The following is a 10,239-nucleotide window of genomic DNA, read 5'->3' on the forward strand; positions in this document are numbered from 1 at the left end:
TAGTTTGTATTTTTTTGCCTTAAAAAAAATCGAAAAACATAAGCATATTGATGATATGTAACCTAATTGTGCATGCAAACGTATCAAACATTTGTATGTACCAAAATGGTAGACTTATGCCAGGAACTAATTGAATCGATTTGGAATAAAAAACAGAATTGTGCAGATCAAATTTATTATTCAAAAATACAAACTCCATATGCATTCAAATATTGTTTCAAATCAGTAATAATTTTTAACAGAGTGGAATATTGGTATGTTATTAAATATAAACAGAATGTATAGTATAAATATTGTTAAACATTTTATGTTCGAATAATTATGTTGTATTCGGATATAGTTAACAATGTTACTAAGACCCTTTTTTGAAGATTAGTGTAATTCATATCAGTTACTCTAAAAATATTTTAATATTTTTTAAAATGACAATTGAAGCCATGGACACAGCAAAAATGTAAAAAGTCGATGTAATAAAACTTTACTGAGTACTTGGAGTATATGGCAAGCCGTTCTCGTCAAAACTATGTTTAAACCTTTTTTTCGAAAAAAATACACACTGAGATTTAAAAACCTAAAATAACACACTGAGAAATCAAAATTACACACTGAGATTTAAAAAAATAAAAAACACACACTGAGAATTCAAAATTACACACTGAGATTTTAAAAAGATACACTGAGATGAAATAAATTGAAAAACACACACTGAGAATTGTTAATTACACACTGAGATTTCAAAAATACACACTGAGATTAATATGCAAATTACTAATGAATATTCATAAGATGAATAATTCAACAGATTAATATCTTGATCTGAAGAACTCTTGTCATTATAATATGAAATGCGATTCCTTTAACCAACATTCGTAATAAATTTCAAGACTTAACATCGCTCATATTCATAAGTTTGTTGCCTATAATTCAGATCATTACTACCATTAATTAAACATGTGTCCCTTTTCAAAAGTCTTCCAACTGTTTCCCTGATTTCGCCAGTTAATCTTTTATATTTTTGTTACGGCTATAATAGACGCTTGAGTAAAAATTTCACTGCATTCTTTTGCAGATTGTTCCAATGTGTTCTTATAATTTTGATAAAGTTTTTCACCATTTGGTTATATTTTGTAATAAGAGTAAGTGGGTATCTTTCTTGTTCTTGTATTTCTAAAGTTTTTTTTATTAATAATTTGGAACCAAATCGAAGGACTAACGAGTTCTGTCCCCTTGTTGTTTTAAGCTTGTAATAGATTCAGATTAAGTATGCTAATTAGATATGTGCGCATAAAAAGTGCGCACAAATCTCAGTGTGTAATTTTAAATTCTCAGTGTGTAATTTCAAATTCTCAGTGTGTGTTTTCAGTTTATTTATTCTCAGTGTGTCTTTTTGAATTCTCAGTGTGTAATTTTCAATTCTCAGTGTGTAATTTTCAATTCTCAGTGTGCGTTTTTCATTTTTGTAATCTCAGTGCGTCTTTATGAAATCTCAGTGTGTAATTTTTAATTCTCAGTGTGTTATTTTCAATTCTCAGTGTGTAATTTTCAATTCTCAGTGTGCGTTTTGAAGTTATTAAATCTCAGTGTGCTTTGTTGTAATTCTCAGTGTGTAAATTTTACGAAAAATGGTTTAAACATAGTTTTGACGAGAACGGCTTGCCATAGGAGTACGTAATACGCTTAAGCGAAACGTCAAATCCAGTATTTTGATTGGTTTATTTCTGAGTTGTCTTGCGGCATGCGTACATTGCGGCTTGCCTGTTTAATTTCAAAATGGCTACCGTTACTAGGTATACTGCAGATTCGGGCGACTTTGCTTGCAATTGCTTTTATCTGGTTATATTTATAAATTCTAGATTCACAGTTGTACATGATATATACTTCAGTAAATAATAATATGTCTTTGTGAACTTAATTGAAAATTATGTTAACCAAAGTTTTTTCACGATTGGTATGTTTTCTAGAAATAATCCAACTCACAATGGTACATAATACTTTAGTTATAACACTCTTTATGCCATTGTTAACTTAATTGAAAATTATGCTAACCAAATTTTTTTTCACGATTAGTTTGTTTTCATTTTCTCTGCTGTTCTTTTTTCAAAAACAAAACTGAAGCATGAAGTTCAAGAAAAAAAATCAATTTTGGTCTAAAATATAGAAAGGATTGACTATGTACAAATCTATAGAAGTGAAGAAACCTCTGTTTTAAACTTATTGTCTAGAATTTGTTTAAACATTTAGAAGACTATTCTTTATATGTAAGTATTGTATTCATATGAAAATGTGTTACCTAAGTGAGAAAAACTTTTATAATATATTTCAGGCAAAAATGTAAAAATACCAGAAATATATATATAAATATATTTTACAGTGTTCAGTGAGCTGGTCTTATCTTTTTTTAACATACACAATCACGTTATTATTTTTATGCTCCACCTACGATAGTAGAGGGCATTATGTTTTCTGGTCTTTGCGTTCGTCCGTCTGTCCCACTCCAGGTTAAAGTTTTCGGTCGAGGTAGTTTTTGATAAAGTTGAAGTTCAATCAACTTGACACTTAGTACCAGGGCGGATCCAGCCATTTTAAAAGGGACCCCCCCCCCCCTGGATCCGCCACTGAGTACACATGTTCCCTTTGATATGATCTTTCTTATTTTACTACCAAATTAGAGATTTACCCCATTTTCACGGTCAACTGAACAAGAAAGTGATAGTGCGAATTGGGCATCCGTGTACTATGGACAAATTCTTGTTTTAGAACTGTTTTACAAAACGTTGAATTATTCTAAATACTAAGAAAAATCTTCCCGGAATAGATTTCCTTAGTTTTTTTTAGCAAAATCTTTCGGAATATTATACCCTCAATTCACTTTATTAAACTTAGTTATTTATTTCGGCCTTTTAATACCTTTTTTATTCGAGCGTCACTGATGAATCTTGGCGTAGTCGAAACGAACTTCTGGCGTACACAATTAAAAGCTCTAGTTACTTTTTTATTGGCCTATAGCTTTGTTTTCTAACCTCGAGATTCTCTCTTTGTAAATTTTATTCCCGATATTCTTGAAGACTGCGAGTTTACTTTTCAAATAAAGAAGAAGAAAAACAAAAAGTTACAGATAATGATGCAAAGCATACAGTTTGGACAAATGTACTGTAATCTTGTAGTTGTAATGTCTTCTGACAGTTAGAATTGTATTGTGAAATATATTCATGACCAATTTTCCTGTATTTGTATTTTGAAATATATAGGACCAATTTTCCAGTATTTGTATTGCGGATGTTACAGGCCTATTTTCATGTATTTATTTTACTCACGTCATGGTCCAAATCAAAACTTTGTTACATCCTACTCGAGTTTTAATATCAAATGTTCCAATCCCCCGTACGCCCCTCCTTTGGATGCGCTACTGCAGTGCCTGCACCACTAGTAGCTCTAGTCGCATAATATTTTGATCGTGGAATGTGAATTTTCGATGAAAAGTTGAATTTGGTGACTTTGGAATTGATTCGAAACATTGGATGTGATGTATAATAATTTAGAAATAAGTTGTCAGCTGCATCAACTCTAAAAATATCGGATTTATTTTTTTTCTTAGGGGAAAAACTAATCAAAATATTATAGTATTATACGTGTTTCTTCGATAAATCTTTCAATTAACCTTGCAAATTTATATAATGACAGAAAATAATGTATGATTCTCAATAAAAAAAATAATGCACAAATAACTGATCAATCATTCTATATTTATAAAAAAAATCCCAATAAATAAATGTGTAGATAATTACCCATGTATTTCCTAATATAGAGTTGAATAGATGTATTGTTATTCCATCCACAGAAACGATATGATAGACAGAAAGATATGTCGTAAATAAATAAGATGTCGTAATATTCAGATGTATGAAAAAAATTACATTGTAATTATTTTAACCAATGTGAAGCATGAAATAAACACAAGTGTTACTTACCGGTGTTGCTTTCATTCTTCTACATTGAGAAGCTTGTCTGATGATGACGTCACGTATCGATTCATCAACTCCAAGGAAATTCACTGGCATTGGCGATCGATTATGTTAGGCTTAAATTTATTAAGTGTTTCATCGACATGGTTGTGTTGTATATGAATTTTATTTATTAAAATCACACCTGCCTAGCCCTTTGTCAATGTGTTAAACGTTACTTTTCTCAATACATAATATGACAATATGGACTTTATTTTAAGAATTAAGAACTTCAAGGCTTATTAGAACGTGAAAATTTATGGTTAAAATAATACAGTCAAGAGTCGATGAGACAAATTAATAAAAAAAAACATTAAAATAAGATTTTACAAAGTTTGATAAATTAGAAAATTATCAAATTTTTAATTTTTAATGTATGCCGGTGTGATATAATTTAAAATGATAATGTCTTTCATTAGACTATGTCATTTATTTGTTTGATTTCCAAAACAAGCTATAGAGAAAAGTTATATTTTCTAAAAATATTCAGCTTTAAAATTCTTTGCTATTTTTAGCTCACCTGGCCCAAAGGGCCAAGTGAGCTTTTCTCATCACTTGGCGTCCGTCGTCCGTCGTCGTTGTCCGGCGTCCGGCGTTAACTTTTACAAAAATCTTCTCCTCTGAAACTACTCGGCCAAATTTAACCAAACTTGCCCACAATCATCATTGGGGTATCTAGTTTAAAAAATGTGTCCGGCGACCCGGCCAACCAACCAAGATGGCGACCATGGCTAAAAATAGAACATAGGGGTAAAATGCAGTTTTTAGCTTATAACTCAAAAACCAAAGCATTTAGAGCAAAATACAGGGTAAAATTGTTCATCAGGTCAAAATATATCTGCCCTCAAATTTTCAGATGAATCGGACATTACGTTGTTAGGTTGCTGCCCCTGAATTGGTAGTTTTAAGGAAATTTTGCTGTTTTTGGTTATTATCTTGAATATTATTATAGATAGAGATAAACTGTACACAGCAATAATGTTCAGCAAAGTAAGATCTACAAATAAGTCAACATGACCAAAATGGTCAGTTGACCACTTTAGGAAATATTGTCCTTTATATTCAATTTTTAACCATTTTTCGTAAATCTTAGTAATCTTTTAGAAAAATCTTCTCCTCTGAAACTACTGGGCGAATTAAACCAAACTAGGCCATAATCATCATTGGGGTATCTAGTTTAAAAAATGTGTCCAGTAACTCGGCCAACAAACCAAGATGGCCGCCATGGCTAAAAATAGAACATGGGGGTAAAATGCAGTTTTTGGCTTATAACTCAAAAACCAAAGCATTAAGAGCAAATCTGACAGGATGTAAAATTGTTGATCAGGTCACGATCTATCTGCCCTGGAATTTTCAGATGAATCGGATAATCGGTTGTTAGGTTGCTGCCCCTGAATTGGTAATTTTGAGGAAATTTTGTTGTTTTTTTGTTATTATCTTGAGTATTATTATAGATAGAGATAAACTGAAAACAGCAATAATGTACAGCAAAGTAAGAACAAAAAATAAGTCAAAATGACCAAAATAGTCAATTGACCCCCTAAGGAGTTATTGCCCTTCATAGTCAATTTTTAACAATTTTCATAAAATTTGTAGATTTTCAATAACATTTTCCAAAGAAACTAATGTTAGAGATAGAGATAATTTAAAGCAGCAAGAAAGTTTAGTAAAGTAAGATCTACTAACACATCACCATCACCAAAATACAATTTTGTCATGAATCTATCTGTGTCCATTGTTTAATATTCACATAGACCAAGGTGAGCGACACAGGCTCTTTAGAGCCTCTAGTTTTATTAGTTCTAAATTATTCTTAATCTAGAAAGACTTGAATTGTTAATTTAAATTTCATAAACAAAAGTAAAATAATAATACATTTTTTTTTTTCGAGAATTTTGGAAATACTCCTTCTTATTTGTTATCTTTAGTTCTAATAATGAAAATCAATGAATACGCAGATGTTATCATGCCATTGGAAGCTGTTGTTTTGGAAAATAAATCTCTTACCGCTGATTTCAAAATCGGATTTGTTTTTGTGACCGTCGGTTTTTTCCCTTTATCTGTTGGTATTGATGATAATTACAGAGTTAAGACAGATATACCATTAGGAGCATTTTAATCAGATTTACTTTCATGATGTTGTATCTCTTAAATCTGAAGATTTTTCCTACCACAAGAGAGTTAGCCAGATTGGAAACTTACGATCTAAATAGCTTTCCAGGTTGTCTTTTGCATTCACCAAGAAAGAATTATTTTATCATAATTATATTCTGGTAAGCGATTACAGGAGTACTTGTAGTAGTACATATGGCTTTGCAGGGATCAATTTGTCCACAACTTGCAGCCTCTAGCCATCCTAAACAATTGTATGGGTTTTTGTGAACATAATTTGCTCAATATTAATTACTCATTCGACCACCGACCCCCGACAGAATGATTTAAAAGGGAGCAGACCAGCAGCGGAAAACACAGTTAAATAACAAATATTTCTTTGCCTCAAATTTTTTTTCGCACTGCTCGGCAAAAATTTAAGCTTGTCCCCCCTCCCCCAACCTAAAATCCTGGATCCGCCCCTACAGACACATTCAAAGCGGTATATAGAATCGGACTCAATTGTACTCCACACAATTAGTCACGCAAGAAAGGCTTCTTTGAAATATTTACAGTTTGTTCAATCCACTCTGTATTTGCATATCACCTATCATATTTTTGGCAAGATGTTAACTGCATAAAAATAAAGATGATAACACAAAAAAAGTGATGTTTTTAAATAATTTTTTTAATTTTAAGTTGTCATGAAAATATGAATTTCCTCATTTCCTCATTTCCTTTATTTTCACTTCATCTACATTGATTCGTAACCTAAATTGTGAGGTGAAATTTCGTTTCGTTTTGTGTTGTGCAATTTTATAATAGTGTGATTACTCATAAATGAAACATGCACTCGTTTTTTTGTAAGCGACTTTCTATTTCTATTTCTGGAATAATTTTCATATTCAGTTTGTTTGAGATGAAAATTTAATTTTAGGAAAACCAAAAACATTAAGAGTACGGGGGTACTAACTTAAACCAACTTATATTCGCGCGCAATTCATTTTCGAGTAGAAAATAACGGGAATATGTGACACTTTGATCAACTCTAACATTCAATGATCTTGAAATTAGAAAAACGCGAAAATAAATCAATGCAAAGTCTGTTGAAAATGCCTAACCGCGAAAATAATATAGTATATATCAAACAGCAATCATCATTATTTCATTTAACTTACATGCTTGGATGGAGGAACCTTTTTTGGGCTAAAAAACATAAAATAAGTGTAACATGCAATGTTTAAACGGTTCCTGTCGTGGGGCATGTTTATTTTGTAGTTGCTGTAAAGCGTAAGGGTTGGACATTTCAGTTCGATCCTGTATTCTCCCTATTAATTGTCTTTCATAAAATGATAGTATGGATCCAAAGCTATGTGTTGATGTGGGACTTGTCAGATGGAAAATTCTCGCCTGTTTGTACATGTTATAAGTTGAGTTATCATAACCTCACAGATTTCTTGTTGTAAACAAGACATACGCCTGGCTATTCGATGGAATTTACAATACGATTGACAAGAGATAAACATGACAAACAAGCTATTTTTATCCCAATGTTTGGTTGAATTGTTTCACCCAACAAAATTAAGGGAAGTGAGCGGTTCCAAATTAACAAAAGGCTACGAATGAGTCTTATGACAACGAATTTATGAATGACGGTCGACAAATGAAGACAGAAAGGCCACACCCCGCAGGCAAGTTGCAGTCTGGTCTTGAAAAAGTTTTCAATACATCGGTGAAACAGAAATTCCGGTCAGAAATGAAAACCCCGGCCACAAAAAAAAAAAATACGCCCGTTTTCATTAATCATGTTCATTTAATGCTGCTGGAAATTTTTGTTTCTAATAGCAAAAAAGTGGACAAGATTATTGTTTTCAATTCAGTTCCGAACAGAACTTGTTTAAGGCAAAAATCAGAGTCAGTTTTTTCTCTCAAATATCTAAGACTACCTCCTCAAATCAAATGGTTCGTACCTTATACTTTAAATCTATCTAGAGCTTATACAGACTTGGGATCATTATTCAGCTATGTTATTTTGAAAATAGGCTGGTCGTTTGGGGTTAAACATGTTTTCGTAGGTACATAATATTGCAGTGGAACTTTTTTTTCATGAGAGTGTAATAGTCTATAGAGTATTACTTTCTGTTTGTAGGAATAGTGAAATATAAGTCAATACGTTCTTGCTCAATCCTGTATCGCTTTGAAGGTGTTATGATTGTCATCCCAAGCCTAAGTAATGTATTACTGTAATTTGAATTTCAAAATGACTGAGTGACGTTTGTTCGACTCACTGGTCAACTCCATCATACGGAATCACATGACTGACAATCAGTAAATTCAAGCGAAAAATATCTTTGTAAGTAAAGAATTGTCGCAAAAAAATGAATACTAGACTACATGGAAAATGGCAAAGTTCACAAAGTCTAGTCTAATTTATCATTTTACAAAAAAAAAAAAAGTCCGATCAAAGGGGTACGCCCCCCTCTGGATCCGCCACTGAGGACCGCTTAAATAATTGCCAAAGGTCGTCTTTATTTTAATGATGTAGGATGTGAGCTCTTTAGCTCTTATGTGAGGACCTTCCGGGATCTGACTAGATGAATATCTAGTAGGATGTGGGATCTTTAATTCTTGTTTGGGGATCTTCCTGGATCTTACAAGATGATAACGTTTATGAAAGATTGGCTATTTTTTTTTACTATTTCGCGGAATATGAAATTGTTTCTCGTGTATACTTTGAAAATTGTATGCTTGTAAATATTGTCATATTTGTCTTGGGAACAACTCAATATTTAAATTTTACAATAAAATGATTTGTTTTGTACATCAATACACCCACATAACACGTATCATTCAGACTAAATTCGGTTATGCAGTTCCGTAAACAGAATACAAGATACTTTATGCCATAAAAAACCCACTTTGTTTGATATCAGTCTATATTTTGTTACAAAACCTATCTCAATATTATAGATATTTGTATCTCAGTTTACTGTTTGGCTATATAAACATCGATGAATCAAATATCACTTGTTGTTGCAAATCATCACTCTCAGTGTTAATGAAAAAGATGACATATCTACGAGGGCGTTGTTTGTGTCAATTTCCTGTCAATTATCCTTTATTCTTAAAGTAATATGTCAGATAATCCCTGTTTTTCGAATTTCAATGTCTGCAATGCTTATGATCTCTAGGACCCGGATGAAAATGAGGAGCAAATAGTACCAACACTTAACCTTTTAAATATTAATTACGATATAAAGCAATATGTTAGACCATGGTGGAAGGGTGGTTGTTTCAGAAAAAGACATACTAAGACAGTTTAAGTGACATAACTGTACAATCTAAGAGTGGAGAGAAGACCGCTATATTGGGAAGTTCAGGTTGGATTACAATAAAGTATTTGACTGAAAGCATAAAATAAAAAAAAAAATAATAATAAAAACAAACAAAAACAAAAACTAAAAACAAAAAAAACCCCAGAAAAACCAGAAAAAAAATGCTGATTCGCCAAAGTACTTACTAGTATATTAGGCCGTAAGAAGAGGAGTTCTTGAGATACAAAACAACAACTTATAACGCATAAGACCGGATAAGTACTTCCACAATGTTACAAACCCGTTGTATGCCATTCTTTCATTGTTATTTATTAAGATCTTAGTGTCATTTTATGAAAAGTTATATTTCCTTGTAGTTTACCGGAAATGCAGTTATCATTCGAACATCTAAAGGATAGGTCAACAACAATATTTGTTTTGTTTTTCCTTCTTAAAATATGTGTGGGTTTGTATGTCAAATGAAACATCAACATAAAATAGCACATCTGCTTTAAAAATTCAACATGTTAATTTTTTTTAACAGTCATAAAACATTGTCTTCTTTTTTTGTCTTCTGCAAAAAATCCTTTCAATTATTTCAGGTTGAGGAAAATCGTCTCTTTTAGACGTTATATTGTCGAGATACACAGGAACATTGTATGGTAAAGTCTACTTCAATAATTATCTTTGCACCGCATACATAATTAAACAGTGCGCTGCTTACGTCATTTAAGCCGATCGTCTGCTGCATAACTTAACAGTTCGCGAGACGCTGAAATATTCTTGTATTCTAAGACTTCCTGGAGCATACAACGACAAAGAAATCAATGTTG

The sequence above is a fragment of the Mytilus galloprovincialis genome, chromosome 3 (assembly GCF_965363235.1).
Source record: "Mytilus galloprovincialis chromosome 3, xbMytGall1.hap1.1, whole genome shotgun sequence".
Lineage (NCBI taxonomy): Eukaryota > Metazoa > Mollusca > Bivalvia > Mytilida > Mytilidae > Mytilus > Mytilus galloprovincialis.